General features: G+C 38.6%; 1 protein-coding gene across 4 annotated transcripts in view; it reads right to left on the minus strand.

Moving 5' to 3' along the window:
• Nucleotides 1–17,462, minus strand: part of LOC135710128 (low-density lipoprotein receptor-like) — an 852,116-nt gene that overhangs the window by 363,310 nt on the left and 471,344 nt on the right. The gene's annotated exons all lie outside the window — the stretch shown is intronic.

The raw sequence follows: 17,462 nt of genomic DNA on the forward strand, positions 1-17,462 counted from the left end.
CAATAGCAGATTTTTAGCGATGGGCCCAATGTTTGATCCATAGGCCAACATTAGAGCCATTTCCATTCCGATTTCCAATCCAGTTTCCAATTCGAGTTAAATTCCGATTTCCATTCGGATTTCCATTCCGACTTCTATTTCGATTTCCATTCCGATTTCCATTCCGTTCCATTTAGATTTCCATTCCGATTTGCATCATGAATTCCATCCCGATTTACATTACGATTTCCATTCCGATTTCCATTCCCATTTCCATTCATACTTTTATTAGAGAGACTTTCAGTTACCAATTCCATTTGAAGAACAAATCAAGCTTACCAACAAATTTTGGCACAGTTTCTTGGATGCATGTACTGTCGAGATGAAGTTTACAAATTTACCTGAAAAGAAACAAAAAATGATTGGTCAATAATTAGCTTTATATAATTTTATATCGAGCATTTAACGAAAACAGCTAATGGAGGAAGGTTGCACCCGTGATTGATCATTACTTTTAGTCATTTAATCACGTTTTTTTAAAGCTACAACAGTCTTTGAGAGCACCGATGTCAGTTTTTGCCGAACATGCTGCAAACTCTTAATCGTTAGGTATTCTATGAAGTATTGAGAAATAAATGCTTCATGTGCAAATCTTCACGAGGCGTTACACAAAACATAAGTAATCGGATTTTTTATCAAATTTATTGAATATATAAAACTGTAAAACTGGGTTGAATACTCAACTGATATACATAGGCGTAGCCAGAAGGGCCACTAGGTTCAGTAACAGTATTTTATTAAATTTGCAAGCGTATAAATTTTAAGAATTTTATAGGATATAAGATTGCAGCAAAATATACAAGTCCAATAATTTTGAGGCTTGTCTATTAACCTTGAATTATGTTTTTCAAAATACCTGATGATTTTTTAGAGTTACATTTCCATTAACGAAATTTTCTCGATAGCCACGTAGCGTGCACAGAACTTCAAAAGTTGCACCGCTAGTCATTTTCTTAATATGAAAGCTGCTTTTGGGGGCATCCTAAAACATCCTTAAGCATATCGTAAAAAGGATATACGTGACCTTTAAATATCTGCGCACGCTTGTAGATAAGAAACATATTGAACTTGGAACGCTTGAAACACGCTAAAAAAAAAATTAACATGAAAAAGTTGTTGTTCGAACAACTTTTTTTCCTTAAAAGCGCCCACTTTGCGATGTATGAAGAAAAGTTAGGTAATTATATTGCCTTTCATGAGAAAAAATATCAAGCAAATCTGAGGGGTACCATTTTTGGGAAAATGACTTTTAATTTTTAAATATATTTTTTTAGAGTGTAGAAACCAATTTTTTAATTTATTTAAAAAAATTTATAAAATTTCAGATTATTTGCTAAAAGTTCGCCATACATCACTATTTTGTAGGGCTTGTAATTTTTAAGCTATATCGATTTGAAAAAAAAATCGACAAAAAACTTTGACCCTTATCAAATGTTAGGCGAGATAAATTTTGAAAAAAATAAGTACTCAAAGTTGCTTAAAATTGCTAAGTCTCCACACCCACAAAGTTTCATAAGGTTCTGAGAGGGTGCTGCCAACTCCGAAGACGAGTTGGCGTGAAATCCGTCTATTGTAGATGCTGGACAATGCTGAGGATAATTCCAATTGAATATTCAGGGGAATTAAGAGGGGAAGATCAAGGTCATTCAGTAGGAATTCTTAACAACTCAATAATTCCAAAAGGTTTTAAAGAGCGGCACCGGTGCTGTAGTGATAAGCGCGATTACCTCTCACCCCAGCAGGCCTGGGTTCAATCCCAGTCGGCACCGCCGGGATGTTCTGAGGCATAACATCACTGATCACGCCCCTGAACCGGGAATTAAGCCGTTGGTCCCCGGTTCATGAGTTGATGGGTTGATAGGTAGGGTCCAGGAGTAGTGCTCAACAAGGAAAACAAGATCGCCGGAAAACAAATCAAGGAAAAAAAAGAGATGTTTTAAAGTGCATTCCTATAATGTTATGGAGAAAACTATAAAGGAATTTCAAGGAAACGATGATGGTTATGATAATAGTGGTCTACCACTCATTGTAGCACGGAAACTAGTTCGATAGCTGTGGGCTCTCCTCACTGTTGAACTTGATCAAGCTTAATAATCTTTGATTGTCATCAGCAAATCGCTGAATGAAGGGCCGAACACGGATGGATTGATAGGCATTTCGCCTATTCATTTCCTTGGGACTGTTAAGAATCTCCTTCCAACAACATGATCGGCCAATTGGTCGGTAAACGAGTCATTCAACAGGAAGTTGCCCCAACGAATGGGGGGAAGAGTCCACCCTTTATCCACGAAATGTTAGCAACAGGGAGTTGACATCTCCACTCTCACCATCCAAATCGTTTCTGATGGTCCCTCCTCATCCCGAATTTTTAATATATAGTATAGTAATAGCCTGCCCCTAATTTGGACCCATACATAAATTCAGCAATCGACTAAATTTTCAATAGCGACCAAAAATATCCATTAGTGCCGTCCCAATGACGCGTTCATCTAGATAAAATTGATAAATAGCAGATTTTGAGCGATGGGCCCAATCTTAGATCCATAGGCCAACATCAGAGCCATTTCCCATTGGCCATTTGTAATACAATAAACAAATAATCAGAAGCATAACGTCTACAAAAATATGTGAGTCGATTGAAATCTGCCGAAAATAAATCAGGGCTATGTTAATTCTTAACATAGAAGCGTAGATACATAGGTGAAGGATAAGAGAAAGGAGAGTCAAAGGTGTTGACACGCAGAATTTGAAGTCGTCGTACCACAAGTACCACAAGTCAGCGATTTCATGTAATTAATTACAGGTAAAAGTAAATTTAGGAAGAACTGCTCTTATTTCAAAGAATTAAATTTTAATGAAATTAAACTGAATTTAACTTGGAAAAGCGAAAACGAATTTGGCTTACGAGAAGCGAAGTCAAATTTAACTTGGAAAAGCGAAAACGAATTTGGCTTACGAGAAGCGAAGTCAATTTTTACTTGGAAAAGCGCATTCGAATTTAGATTACGAGAAGCGAAGTCAAATGTAACTTGAAAAAGCGCAATCGAATTTGGATTACGAGAAGCGAAGTCAAATTTGAATTGGAAAAGTGCAATCGAATTTGGATCACGAGAAGCGAAGTCAAATTTTACTTGGAAAAGTGCCACCGAATTTGGATCACGAGAAGCGAAGTCAGATTTTACTTGGAGAAGCACAATCGAATTTGGATCACGTGAAGCGAAGTCAGATTTTACTTGGAGAAGCACAATCGAATTTGGATCACGTGAAGCGAATTTATATTTCATTCCACCATTTTAAGGTTTTTTTTTTATATGTTAAGATACTTTATAATTAATTCTTAATTCAAGCCGTTATAAGCATTAACTCATTGGTGTAGGTTTGATTCCATATAATTAAAAAATATCCTGCGACCTACTTATGGACAGCTCGTCGTGACCCACTGGCTAGTCGCGACCCATAGATTGAGAAACGCTGATTTAGAGAGACTATCTGAGGACGTCATGGATTTTGGAACAGTTCAAAATCTTCGAATAACCTGAAGTCTTGACGAAATCTCGGAAAAACATATTCAGTGGGCATTATTGAAATCTTCGATCCAGCCATCTTGGGGGAATATCTGAAAAAAAAGCCATTTGAATTTTGGAACATATTACGATCTTCAGAACTTCATCTTGATCAATCTGCAGTCTTGAATAATTAGTCAGAAAAATATTATTCACATGATAATATCTGATCGACCACTGAAATTTTTTTGGAAAATATCTTACAAGCGTCGTTTGAATTTTTAGTTCATTTGGATATCTCCAGAATAATACTCGATCAACCTTAAGTATTTATACTAGCCATAGAATTAAGTGAATTGTGTTAACAATTAATTATTGGCTCCGTAAACCCGAGCCTTCCAAATAAATGAACTAGATAAAAATTAAAATAAACTCAAGTATTAAATAAAATATACATAGGACTGAACTAAACTCTACGCTCAGCTGGAGATCTTTTGAATTATCCTTGAACAACTTCCAGTCTTGCAAGAATATTTACATTTGAATTTACAGTGCATATCTTCCAAATAATGATAACGTCTTGAAAAATATCCAGAGGAATTTATTGATACATTATCGATAATCCGTCTATAACAACAAAGTTCTTTGAAATTGTACGAAGTTTCCTGAACTTCTGGTTTCTGTACTTCGACAAGGTTTCTTAAACTTAAACTCAGTTCCATGAACTCAAACGAAGCTCCACAGCTTGCTGCGGTTACCCTAAAAGCAGGGTCGGAGTGCCTCGATCTTATTTATAAGGAGTTGGTCCACCATCTACCGCAAGGACGACCTGAATCCCTTCTTGGTATAGAGTCATAAAGTTTTTGGATGACCTCCTGCGGTATTTTGTGCCATTCATCAACTGAAGTTTTCTCTAATTGTTTGAGTGACGACGGCGGTGGAACTCTTACCCCGAACGTCGACCACAGCGGCTCAATAATATTGAGGTCCGGTAAATGTGGGGGCCACACAAGATTTTCAAAATCGGACTTATGGCCTTCGTACCATGTGTTGTTGATTTTTCCGGTAAGAATCGGGGCGTTGTCATCTTGAAAGATTCCGTCTCCTCCCGGGAAGATGGACTGCATCATGGGCAACACCTACCATCTAATTGAAAATATGTCCACATCTGTTCTAATACCTGGTTGTCTACACCGTTTGAAAAATTTATGTAAATTTCTGCGAGATATAGCATACCTAAAATAAACGCTAGATTTGACGTAAATTTACACAATATTTCGTGTAAATTTAAGCACAATATCGCTTAAATTACCAATATTGTATGCAAGCTTGTAAACGATTTCGTTGGTTATGCCAACTGTAACTCAAAATTAAACGAGGGGAGGTTTGACGAGATAGTGAACATTCAGAATTTCGGTGCAGAACATGTTCATAATTAGTTGCCTTTACTTTGCCCTTCAACACAATACTAGGGCCAAGCTCACGCCACGATATACCTGTAATTATTATGGTAATCAAAAAGATTCCGGAACTTTGAATAAATTCCAGAGGATTATGAGCACTCGACCTTTTCTCCGATTTGCATGAAACTTTGCATAATTTATTGTTATGGGCAATGATTCACAATTTTGCTAAAGTTCGGCCATTTTGAACCTTATAAAAATTTCAAAATAAGGTTTTTGTTTTTTTTTTTATTGTAGCACAGAAACGATCCTTCTGATCCACACAGTTGTAGAGAAAAAGAAAGTTTTTCTGGAAATATGCAAACAAATGTTTTTAGTTTTTTCAAGCAAATTTCAAAACCTAATCTCAAAATGAACATGCGAGATTTTTTTAATTAAAAAAAAAACTCATGACATCAAAGTTTTATGGGCCGTTAAAACATGGCAAAAATCGTAGAACAAATTTTGGTCTAATTTATGAGAGAGAGAAGGATTAGTATTTTGTCGAGTATTAGTACAAGACACTGAAGAAGTCTGCACATTGTAGACGAAATACGCGTATCTGTCAAGGATAAGCAAATAAAGTAGTGGAATTAAATGGAAAATACTAATCCTTCTCTCTCTCATTATACAGGTATTCCACTAAGACGCCCACATTCATCAGGATTCTAATTTATGAACTTTTTGGTTTTTCATACTCAGAAAACAATGTTTGAGACATTCTGAAAAAGACACAACAAAGCGTGCTTAAAAAACATCTTGATCTACAATTTTGTCAAAATTCAAGTGTAGATGGTTTTAAACATTCCAAAAATATGCATTTGTCGAAAGTTTTTTGTTTAATTTTGTTTTCAAAAATCAACAAGAAAATTGAGAAATTTTGGTTTTAATTTTTTTTGCTTAAAATAAATTAAAAAAAAAAACAATTCATGCTTATTTTTCTCAGCAAGACATTATTTTTCTCTACAACTTTGTCTCAGACGTCATTGTATCAGAAATGCCGTTTCTTAGCTACAATTTTTTGAAAAATTTCAAGCACGCCATTTTGAAAATGGCAACATCCAAAATATCCGAATTTTATCAAAATTGTGAATCATTGCCCATATCAATTACGCAAAAATTCATACAAATCGGAGAAGGTCGATTCAAAAAATCACTTTTTTCGCCATTCTGTCTGGAACTGCTCCTATATTGACCGATTGTTTCGTTGGATACATCAATTTGTTTTCAACAGCAATATTTTTTTAAAAAAAGTGTTTGCCCGTAGTTTGGATTTTTCAGAACGTTCCACATTTTTCCAGATTTTATATATTTAACTGAACCCGATTTTCCTTGAAATGACCTGGCAACGCTTGGCACTCTCTAGTTTTGTTTATTTTCAACTCCGGAATGCAATCATAGCAGCCCCTGTAGCAATGCCATTCCGATATGCATCGCCGTTGCTCTAGACTCCGCACGTTGTAGACGAGTTTTCCCTTGTCGTCTATGCTTGCTTTGAGTCACTTTTCTTTTTAGCTCCCTTAGCAACCGTCCCCAACGACGACGATGACGACGACGACGACGGCGGTTGTCAAAACCGGGTTCGGTACCAGCAACGCACATGAAGTGGAGAGGAAAAAAGCTCAGCCATACACCTAATGAGATTCAATTTCTCGCACCAATCCGCCGGCGAGCGAGCGAGCGATGGTAGGAGGTTCTCTCCCGAAAAGGTTCCGCAAAAGTGAAGCTTTTATCGAAATTAACTAGCTCACTTCCCGTCCGGCCCCGTCCCCATACAGCCTCTGTGTTGTGCTTAAATTGTATTACACAGTTACGCTGCTGTTGTTGCCACTAGTGTTCGCATCCATTTTCTTCGGATTTCCATAACAGGTCTCCGGATGTGAAAATGGAAAGTTGCTCACGCACAAAACAGAAGAGCGACGGAGTGCAATACGGATGATTGAAGAGTGCAATCATTTTTGCTTGCGAACCAGCGAAGCAATTTATTAACGCACAAAAAACAATAACATAACCTCAACTAAATTCTAGGCACCGGTCGATTTTTGATTCCATTCTTGCTACCGACGGTAGTCCGATAAAAATCGTCAAACAGCTTGTAGCAATCCGAGGAACATTTCTTCGCATTTTCCCCTCCATTCCGGATGAACTCCCGTATCTCCGGACCAAAACAGCCAATCATGGTATGGTAGGCCCTCTCGCAGGGTTCCTTGTACTCGGCCATCTTTTTCGCGACGCACATGTAGCCGGCCTGTTTGTACTTGGATTCGTTCCGTTTCGCTCCGAACTGGACGTACAGATTCTCGACATCCGGACCGAAGCGATCGTTGTACACCGCCAGGGCTCGCGCGACGCACCGTACCAAGCTCCAGGTGGCCGGTTCATCCGGGAAGACTTCCGCCTGGTAGAGCCGCAGTCGCTCCGGTGGCACGTTAAGGTGGACGAAACACTGCAGGGTGGCTACGGTAAGATCGGTGCGGTCAAATGGTTCGAACGAACTGGAGGAAGTGCGAGTGGCAAGTGTACTGGGGGCAAAACTTAAAACAAAGCAAGCTGCGACGGACAGGCGGTAGTAGGACATAGCTCAAGATTGGGTTTTGAAAGACTAAGCAAGCCGTGGGCGATATTGCGGGAATTTAAGTTCGCTGCGGTTGGGCTTGAGTCCGTACGTGCGATGCGAGGAAATGCAGCAGTCTTGGGTAGATAAAGTCACGTTCATCGGAAGTAGACCGCGTGACAAATAACAAAAAATAAACAACTAAAGCTTCTCTTTCAACACTTAACTTTTGATAACAGAATTTCATAATTAAAAATTAATAACTAAATAACACTTGTGCGTTCAAAACAAGACAACCTTGCCATGCACAAACAACCTGCGTTCAATCTTATTGTCTGCCGATCACAAAAGAGAGTTTTATGAATGAATAGACCAAGCTACCAATTCGGTAGCAGGAACCGCTTCGTCTGGGAATGCGGGTCATAAATCTTCCAAATCAAACTCAGACTAGCATGTCTTCGCTACGTACAAACACATTTATCTATGCACAGCCTCAAGTGCTGTGCGTTCTCTCAATATATGCCATCACACACAACGTGTTGACCGGCGTAGGTTGATCTTGATTTGTGTCTAGGTTTTGATTTGGATAAGCCTTAGGTTACCAAAATACTAGCAGCGGCTATTTATGAACGTGATAACGGTTTGGCATCGTACTATCAGTTTATTGAAGAGGCAGGGGCAATTGACTTCCGATTGATTATCATTCAATCGTGGGAATGACGTCTACGCTTTCAGCTCAATGCGACTGATTCCAAATCGAAATGGGCCTATATAATATAATAGTTGCGCTTAGAGGAGCCAAGTCAGTTTACAACGCGAACTTGGAGAAGAAAGGTTAAGTCAACATAGAAAATATGAAAACAGTCGTTGTAGTGTTCGCCCTGCTGCTAGCAGCAGTCTCCGCTCGACCGGACTCCCATGAAAACAACAACCGTTGCAGTGGTGTGAAAGATGGAACCAGGTTTCCTAACATGAACGACTGCCACAAGTACGTCAAGTGTTCCAACGGAAAGGAGTTGCAGAAAAGTTGCAAGGAGCACGACAAATTCGACGCTGTATCGTTGAAGTGTAGCGAGAAGTCCGGAGTAAGCTGCTTCCATGTTCCAACTACGACAACTACCACCACGGAGAAGACCACCACCACTCAGGAGCCCACGACGACTACCATTACGACCACTCAGGAGCCCACAACGACCACAACCAAGCATACGACGACAAAGAAGCCGACCACGATGACCACTCATAAACCCACGACGACCACCACCAAGCATACGACGACAACGAAGCCGACCACTACGACCACGACGACTACCACCAAGCATACGACAACAAAGAAGCCCACCACTACGACCACTCAGAAGCCCACGACGACCACCACCAAGCCTACAACCACGGAGACGCCGACTACTACGACTCACAAGCCGACCACTACGACCACTCAGAAGCCCACGACGACCACAACTAAGCATACCACCACGAAGAAGCCGACCACTACCACAACCGAAAGACCTAGCACAACCCCCGTACCAATGTGCAACACCCGGTATGAACTGAATTGCGCAATGTACTGGAGCTGCGAAACGGGAGAACTGACTCTGGAGGCCTGCATGGATGACTACATCTTCTACGAACCGCTGCACAGCTGCCTTCCGGGAGATTTTGAAACTTGTGAACTATATCACCTCAAGTAATGCATCCTATGAAATAAATGTGCATACAACAAGCTTTGTTCATATTTGTGACTTCTGATACCCATAGGGTTTCTTGCACCAGTTACCACTGACATAACCTAATCCATTCGGTAAATCTGGCAGCTGAACGTATTCAGTTCATAGCAGATAAATACAAAACGGTCGCAAAATCGTCGTGTTGGCTGACAAATCCGGCTTGGCCACAGAAATCCGGTGGCGCTCGAAGAGATCGAATGCTATTAGTTCTGAACTCAATGAAAATTCTGGGAAGTTTTCAGATCTTCCTAGACGTTCTTGGAACTTTATAAAAAAACATTCAATTGTTCCCATTTTTTAAGTTTTCAAACCATTTTAGAAGTTCTTGGAAGTTCTCTTATATTCATGATGTTTATGGAACTGCTCCAAAGATATCATAAGTGCTGCTAGGGTCAATATAGATTTTTTCAATGAATTTTGCTAGATTGTCTATATGTTGTTATAACGATGGGCGGAGCAACAATTCTTCAATTACAGAGTGCTAATTACGCTCGATCTTCTCCAATTCACAAGAAAATTTGTATATTTTTTGTAATAGGCAATAATTAACATTAATGCAAAAATTCGGCCATATTGGATCTTGTAATTTTTTCCAAAATGGCGTCTTTGACATTTTTCAATAAATTTTAGCTCGAAAACTGCACTTCTGATCGACATGACGTCTGAGACAAAGTTGTTGAGAAAAGTAAAGTCTTTATGGGAAAAATATACACGGTTTTTTTTGGTAAGGGGCGGTTCATAAACTACGTAGACAGTTTAGGGGGGGGGGGGGGGGTTGGTTGGCAATTATCCACGGCCGATACAAATTTAAAAACAAATATATGGACAATTGTCTACGCAGAAGCAGGGGGAGGGGTTAAGAATCCCAAAAATCTGTCTACGTAGTTAATGAACCGCCCTTAATTTGAATTAAAATTAAAAAAAAGTGTTTATAACTCAAATATCTCCAAATCTTAAATTTTATATTTTTTTTAAAAAAGCTCTTGAAAATTCCAACTTTAGGAATATTTAAACCATGGACTCTTGAAAATTGACTAAAATCATAGAACATCAACTACTACATTACCAGCTATGAGCTCGAGTACCAGCTATGAGCTCGACTAAGCACGTAACAAGCTTTGTTCTTATTTGTGAGTTCTGTTCCACTCGGATATCCTCCGACTGTCTCCGCTTATCGATACGAACGTGACTTAAACCATGCCGTTATCCTGAACAGTTAAACCTCCACTGCAAAGTAGTAGCACAATTTCGGAAGTTTAACAAACATGTGGAAATTTACAAATTAAGTGTGCCACTGCCGGCCACCATCGACATCATCACAACCGGTATCGAAGACTACGTAGCGATGGAAACAGCCTACTGATTGTGGCAACAAAAACTGTTATCAGAAAGCAAACCCGAATGCACTCATGCTCGTTTCATTCGCTCGCGCTCTCTGAGCCTCTCACTGTTTGCGTTTTCTGCGAGATTCGACTGGAAATGCCACCCACCCAAGAGAATGACAAAACCAAGGCACTCACTCCAACTCCCTCGGAATGCCTCCATCGATTTTCGCTGTCGTTTTGTGTTTTGATATCTTGATTCTCGGCCGCGATGCGTTCCACCCAAAGCCCCCAAACTTCAACCAACGGAAACCGATTGAATACACTTGGACAAATTCGCGCCGGAAACCTGTTTCGCCAAACAGGGCGACTTGCAGAGTGCTGCAAACTTTGCCTCAATCAGAGTCTATTTGTTGTTTACTGTTTGTAAAGTTTCCCAACAACCCGCACCTTTCCGCGTCCAACTGTATTATTAATCTCACCGGCGACGACGACGTCGAAAAGTTGTTCCGATTGGCTGCTCGTTTCGCTTTTTTCCAGACGCCTTCTCCTCTCTCGTCGCTTATCAAAAAAAAAATCAAGATCCGACCAAAACTCGCCACAACTTTCCTCCGATAAAACTCAATTTTCCCGGAGATTGAATTTCTTCGCCGTGAAAAGCCATCAACTTCCGGCCAGAATCAGCGATCGAAGTTAAAATCTCCCGGAAAGTTTGGTAGAAATTTGAAAAGCTTTCAATATTAAATCAGGGCTCCGGCTGCGTCCCTCGAATAAAAAATAATCGCCATCGTTGTTGCTTCTGAAGAGATGGCGTGTTTCATTATCGCAAGCCGTTGTTTCAATATTTATTCGCTTATCCTGGGCCACCACCACCACCGCACAGCTCGGGATGGACCGGAACTATGCGGGCGCAAACAACAGTTTGATACTTCTTTTCCTCCGAGTAGCCTGGGGAGGCTGGGTGGTCTGGGGGAAACTCTTTTGTTACACAGGAAACCAATCCCCCGAAAGTATGCACATAGCAACAAAGTTTGATGGGTGCGGAAGTTTCGGACTGGAGGAGGAGAAGGAAAAGCGATAAACGTCAATCATTTATCGCATGGATGGCATCACCATTTGTCATTTTGGATGCCGTTTTCTTTTTTTGGCGCTGACCAAAAGCTCTTGGAAAACACTAGTCGAACCAGAACGAGTCACCGCTGTCCAAGTCAACTGTCCAACTTCAAAAAGTAGTTCTAAGCCAGTATGAAGAGCTGTATTGAGCTGTATCGATTTGAGAGCAACGAGATTGATTTTGTTTGTATCTGTCTCCTATGAAACCCTGTTGCATTTGATCCCGATCGGACATTTGGTTCCGGAGATGGCCTAACAAATTTAACATTAATACTCAGTCACTTGTCTCGGCAATGGCAGAGCCGATTTGAGTGCAACCGGTCTTTATTTAAGTCTCCCATAGAACCGTTATGTAATTTCATCCCAATCGGATAGTTGGTCCCGCAGATATTACCAAAATAGTGAAACTTTGCAATCAAACTGTCTCTCATAGAACCGTATTGAAGTTTATCCCAATCGGATATTTGGGTCCGGAGATATGACAAATTTGGCAAGAAAACCCCTGATTGATCCACCTACCAGTGACAAATGTTTCATTTCATATTTTGGTTACTTTTGCAGGACCAGCCGGACTCCCAATCGTCATTGTTAAACACACGATGTCATTTCTCAAGGGATATCATAAGCATGTCTAGGAATGAATAAATATGAATTTTAGTAGGCTACTTGGCTGCCCCTTTCGTCAACAAACACAACCATCAGGTAGGGTAATATTGACCAACCTTGAGGTTACATTCACATTTTTTTTTTTTCAAAAATTCAGCTATTTTGGGTCATGTAATTTTTTTTCAAAATGGCGTTTGGAGATTTTGTGGTGGTTGATATTGATTAAGGAAGAGTGCCATGTCCACTGTATATCGGTTTGTATGTGGTTGTGTATATTTTTTCGTTTGTTTAAGGTTCTGTTGGCATTGCCATGGTGATTGCATTTGGTGAACTTGTTCCAGTTAAAAACAATCCGTTTGTTCCCTGCCGGGATAACCTCTATCGCGCGTGATCTATTTTGCGGTTTTGTTGAAACATAAGGAAAAGCGTTACTGCCGGTAAGGTGTGCAGCCGAATGCAAGAACATAGTTGAGTCTTGTGGGATAAAATACATTACGATGTATCCCAGGCCAGTGCTGAGATTTGTCATTGTCATTGACAGACTTTTGCGCGATATTGACAAAATTGTTTTTCACATAGTCAATGATAGACTTCATCCTAAAAAAATCTTTGTCAAAATCTCATTCATTTTTTCGTCAATGACAAAGATTCACCTGGTAACAGAAAGGGTAATTTCTTGCCTTCTGAGTCACATTATTGCTATCCAAGCTGTTCAGGACGTGGATGCTTGTTCACTTTAATGGCTCCATGTAATTGTTTTCCTCAAGCCATTTAATTTCATTTTAAATTTAGCTAATAAACAAAACAGCACATGTTCGTCACTGACAAAAATGCCACTGACAATTGACATGGTTTGCCTTGACGATGACTGTTAGCTCAAACGAGTGACCAAAGCAGAATTTTGTGTATCACCGTGTATTGTCGAAATTGTGCAGCACTTACCCAGGCTACTATTGTAGAAAATCGTAACTGTTAGATCATGGGCGGAATATTTTGGAATGTGTAGAGAAACAGGGCGCACGCTCGATTAAGTTTGGGATATATTATTGACTAGTTTCGAAAACGTAATTTCATTTGAATAGCTTGTTTAAACAATCGTCACGTCGGTCATAGCTTGTTATGATAGCCTGAACAAAGCGTAAAGAGCAAATCGAAACATTGAACGTCGCTTGAAACTGAAACTTAATGAAGACCTAAGTATTAGTTTTCGAATTTGAAAGATCGTCCGTTGCTGTAGCACGCTTACTGAGCAGAAAAACGTGGTCTCAAGTATCTTCATATTAAAAAGATTTATGGTAAAATCGCTTGTTTATCGTGTATTTTGTGAAACTTCGTCGTCGTCGGTGCTGGGAATGAATGGTTACAACAACTCGAGTAACGGTATGATGTGATATGAGGGGCTCGGTGGCCTGAGAGCGACCGTTTTTGCTTACTGAGCAGAAAATCATGAGTCTAATCTGAAGCCCATCCACTTACAAGATTCGTAAATCGTTTTTTTTTTTATTAATATGACTACATGGTAATACCAGCAACTCGCTGGTTAAAAAGGAGCTCGTTTGCCTAGTGGCAAACGTTTTTGCTTACTGAGCAAAAGACCGTGGTTTCAATACCAAGCTCCTTCGCGTTATATGATCGTTAGGACATCAATGCTGCTTATCGTTTACCAAAACTAACCCTGCTGCAAATCCAACCCTTTTATCCAGCATCCCAGTGATTCCTCGTAGAAGTGCAGAGGTGTTCTCGGCTTCCATCAAAGCGAGTGTCACATCAACACGTTCCTACCCATTAATTTCTGGAACTGTGTTCGGGTGCGGCCGGCTCTGTTATTGCCTAGTTTGAGATCACCAGTTTTTACACATTGAGGATGATTGTTAAGCAAACGTCTTTTAGTGCTCTGTGTAATTACAGCTGATCTGGCAATAACAGAGTAGCAACCGTGGGCGGTCAATTATACTCATGCTCATGCTCAAATTACAAACACCATTTAGTTTGAATATTTTTTCCAGAAAAACATTATTTTTTCTCTACAACTTTATCTCAGACATCTTTTCGGTACTTTTACCGTTTCGATGCAAATTTTTTTTGAAAAATTTCAAGACCACCATTTTGAAAATTTTACAAGATCTAAAATCGTTGAATTTCTGCAAAAATGAAGATCATTGCCCTTAACAAACAATTTTCAATTGTACCAACAAACAATTAAGTTTTTTTTTTCGATTTGGCATTTGGCGTGCAACTGCTCAAATCTAAAAAATGTGCTTTTGTTATTGAAGTTTTTAACAGCTTTTATTTTTCCTTTTGGACAACTTTGTCTCAGTCGTTTTTACGATTCGATAAGCCATTTTCATGCTATCGTTTATTGAAAAATATCAATTGTGTCATTTTGAAAAATTAGGCGAGAGTCAAAATGAACAAATTCCGACAAAAACTTGGTTCATTGCCCCCTAGTGAATTATACAGGGTGACCAGTGAATTTTCATTTTGAAATTCCCGGTTTTTTCCCGGTTTTCCCGGTTTAAATCTTAAAAAATTCCCGGATGTTAATATTAAAGAAAAATGAAATTGAACGCATTTTTAAGAACGTGCTGAAAGGAATTTACTGAAAAGATAAAAAAAAAAGTGATTTAAGAAGATTCCCAAGATTCTGGAGCTTTTAAATTTGTGTAGAGTCTGAAACTAGAACTTTTATTTTAAATTTGCGATTAATAACAATCTTCGTCATGCAAGATTTGGAGTAAAATTAATTAAAATGTGAGATTTTTAACAAATTTCAAGATCACAGATTTGAAAAAAAAAACCTACTTATGAGTCGTGGAGTCATAATTGTCACGCTCTGAGACTTGGAAGCATTATAAGGGTTGTAAAACATTACATAACAATCTATAGAATCTAGCGGGAAAACCCTGGAATTTATAGTAAAATTTAAAAGAATTTAAAGTGTTGCTTTCAAACAAATATTGAGAAGGATTCCCACACAGTTTTAGAAGGAGAAGTTCTGAGCAGATTTCCAGAATTATTCTGAAATCCTTAGAAATTGTTAGACGAATTTGGAAGGATTTCTGTGGAGAAGAATGCAACCCTAGTGCGAAAGATTCATCACAGAGCTCCTACAAAATTGATTGCAAAGGATTTGCTGGTAATTAGAGAGAAATTCTTTAGAATACTCCAAGCGGTTTCTTAATAAATTTTCGAAAGATTACTGCTGTTTTAAATAGAGTTAAAAGAAAATTTTGAAAAGATTTATAAAGAAATAAAAGTCTCCGGATAGGTTCAAGGGAATTCTAAGAAGGATTCCAAATAAATTCTTATAAGGGGTTGCGAGGAAATTCCAAAAAGATTTCAACGGTAATTATGACGCGGAGTGTTTTTTGGTTTATTTCAGAACAATTTCAAGATAATTCAGAACAGAATTCTAAGTTAATTCTGGAATTGATATCATGAGAATTTCGATCAACGAAAAATTAAAACCCCGAAAAAGAATAATTCAGTTTCGGTTTTACAAATATTTGCTTCCAAAGTCCAGCATCTTCAATATTTTTTTTTAAGAACCATGCACTTTACATCTGAAATTGAGACAACAAAAATCAATTTGCAATACTGCTGAGTGATTCAATTCTAAAAACAATAAGACGGGAAAATGAAGATAACTTTGCAGCAAATAGAGCAAGACATTCATTTGGTAAAGGATCACTCTGTTTTAATGGTTTATTCTGAAATTATTGTGTAAAAATTTGCTCCTATGGTATGGTTAATTTATTTTTCCCGGTTCTCTCGCTGAATCATTAAACCCATACTTTGACCACTAGACTATCAGTACTTATAAAAGATGGTAGGCAAAAGGCGTATAAGAGATACCTATGTAGTGAGCTTTATGAACACAGTGTTCCAGGTACGTGTAACGCTTTTATTGATCATGATTCCGCTGCATTATGAAATCATAAATTTCCATCACGAAATCATGGACAATTCTTATGATTTCATGGGATGGCAAGTTTTTTCATTTTATGATAATTTATGCATGAAAATGGAATCGGATTTGATCCCGTGTACAAAAAAAGATCTTCCTTTTGGCGTATAACTTATAATTTTAAAAACACAAAGAAATACTTGCTTGTACATTATATATAATTTAATTTGAAGCAACTTTGCTCAAGAAATCAAAATTCTATCTCATCATCCAATGAACTTTTTTTTCGATATTTAGTTACGGCGGTTCTGAAGAACAGTTTTTTTTTTGAAAAATGCATTTTTACACAGTCTATGTGACGTTACAATGGTTTTTGCTTATTTGTTGACAGCTGTAAACTGTAACTGTCAAAAATTAACAGTAATCCATATTAAAGATTTGAAAAGTGCGTTAAATTTCCTATAAGAATTGATCAAGAGCTTCTGATTTGAGTAGCTCAAAACGTTTTGGTGAATAGTTGTTGTGTATTGTCGTTGGGAAGTGCAAAACGTTGTAACGTCACACAATATAGACGCTCACCAAATAATTTGTAGTCACTCAAATTATAAACTCTTGGCCAATTCTTATAGAAAATGTATCACTCTTTCAATAATTTATTTGGGTTACTTTTAATTTTAAACTATCGAAAAATCAGGCAAAAATTGTGTAGAATGAAGCCTTAGAATTAGAAAAAAACTAATATCACGGTCACGCTTACCACTCAACCACTCGGGGCCCAACTCCGACTAGACATAAATTATCGGCTCCGTAAAGCTAAAGCAATTGAGCCTTCCAAATAATCGAACTAGATTTAAAAAAAAAACTTGTGTATGATTTTTTTTTCAATTATGAAAGGGTCACCATATAAAACGATTGCCAATGACGCACTAAACCCTCACTACACCCGTGTTTCCCTGCAACAGACAGTCATTTCTCTGTAATAATAAATCGTATCTTCTCCACCATTGGTGTTTTATACCCCGCAGACAGATAAGAAGACCCCCCTATAGATATGATGGTCAGTTCCAAGGAGAATAATATTGCGCCAACAATAACAGTAATCAATTTATTACACATCTATCAACACAAACACCTGGCAAAGCAGTCTAATAATCAACGTCAGGAAGGCAGTCTACGTACGGAGCATACCTCGCTAAGGAGATCTTCGGATGACATCGTATCACAACGTTCGGTTCGCTCTTTCTCGGAT

Source organism: Ochlerotatus camptorhynchus, unplaced genomic scaffold, assembly GCF_037179485.1.
Source record: "Ochlerotatus camptorhynchus isolate MF236.1 unplaced genomic scaffold, CSIRO-AGI_Acam_v1.1 ptg000370l, whole genome shotgun sequence".
NCBI classification, from domain to species: Eukaryota; Metazoa; Arthropoda; class Insecta; order Diptera; family Culicidae; genus Ochlerotatus; species Ochlerotatus camptorhynchus.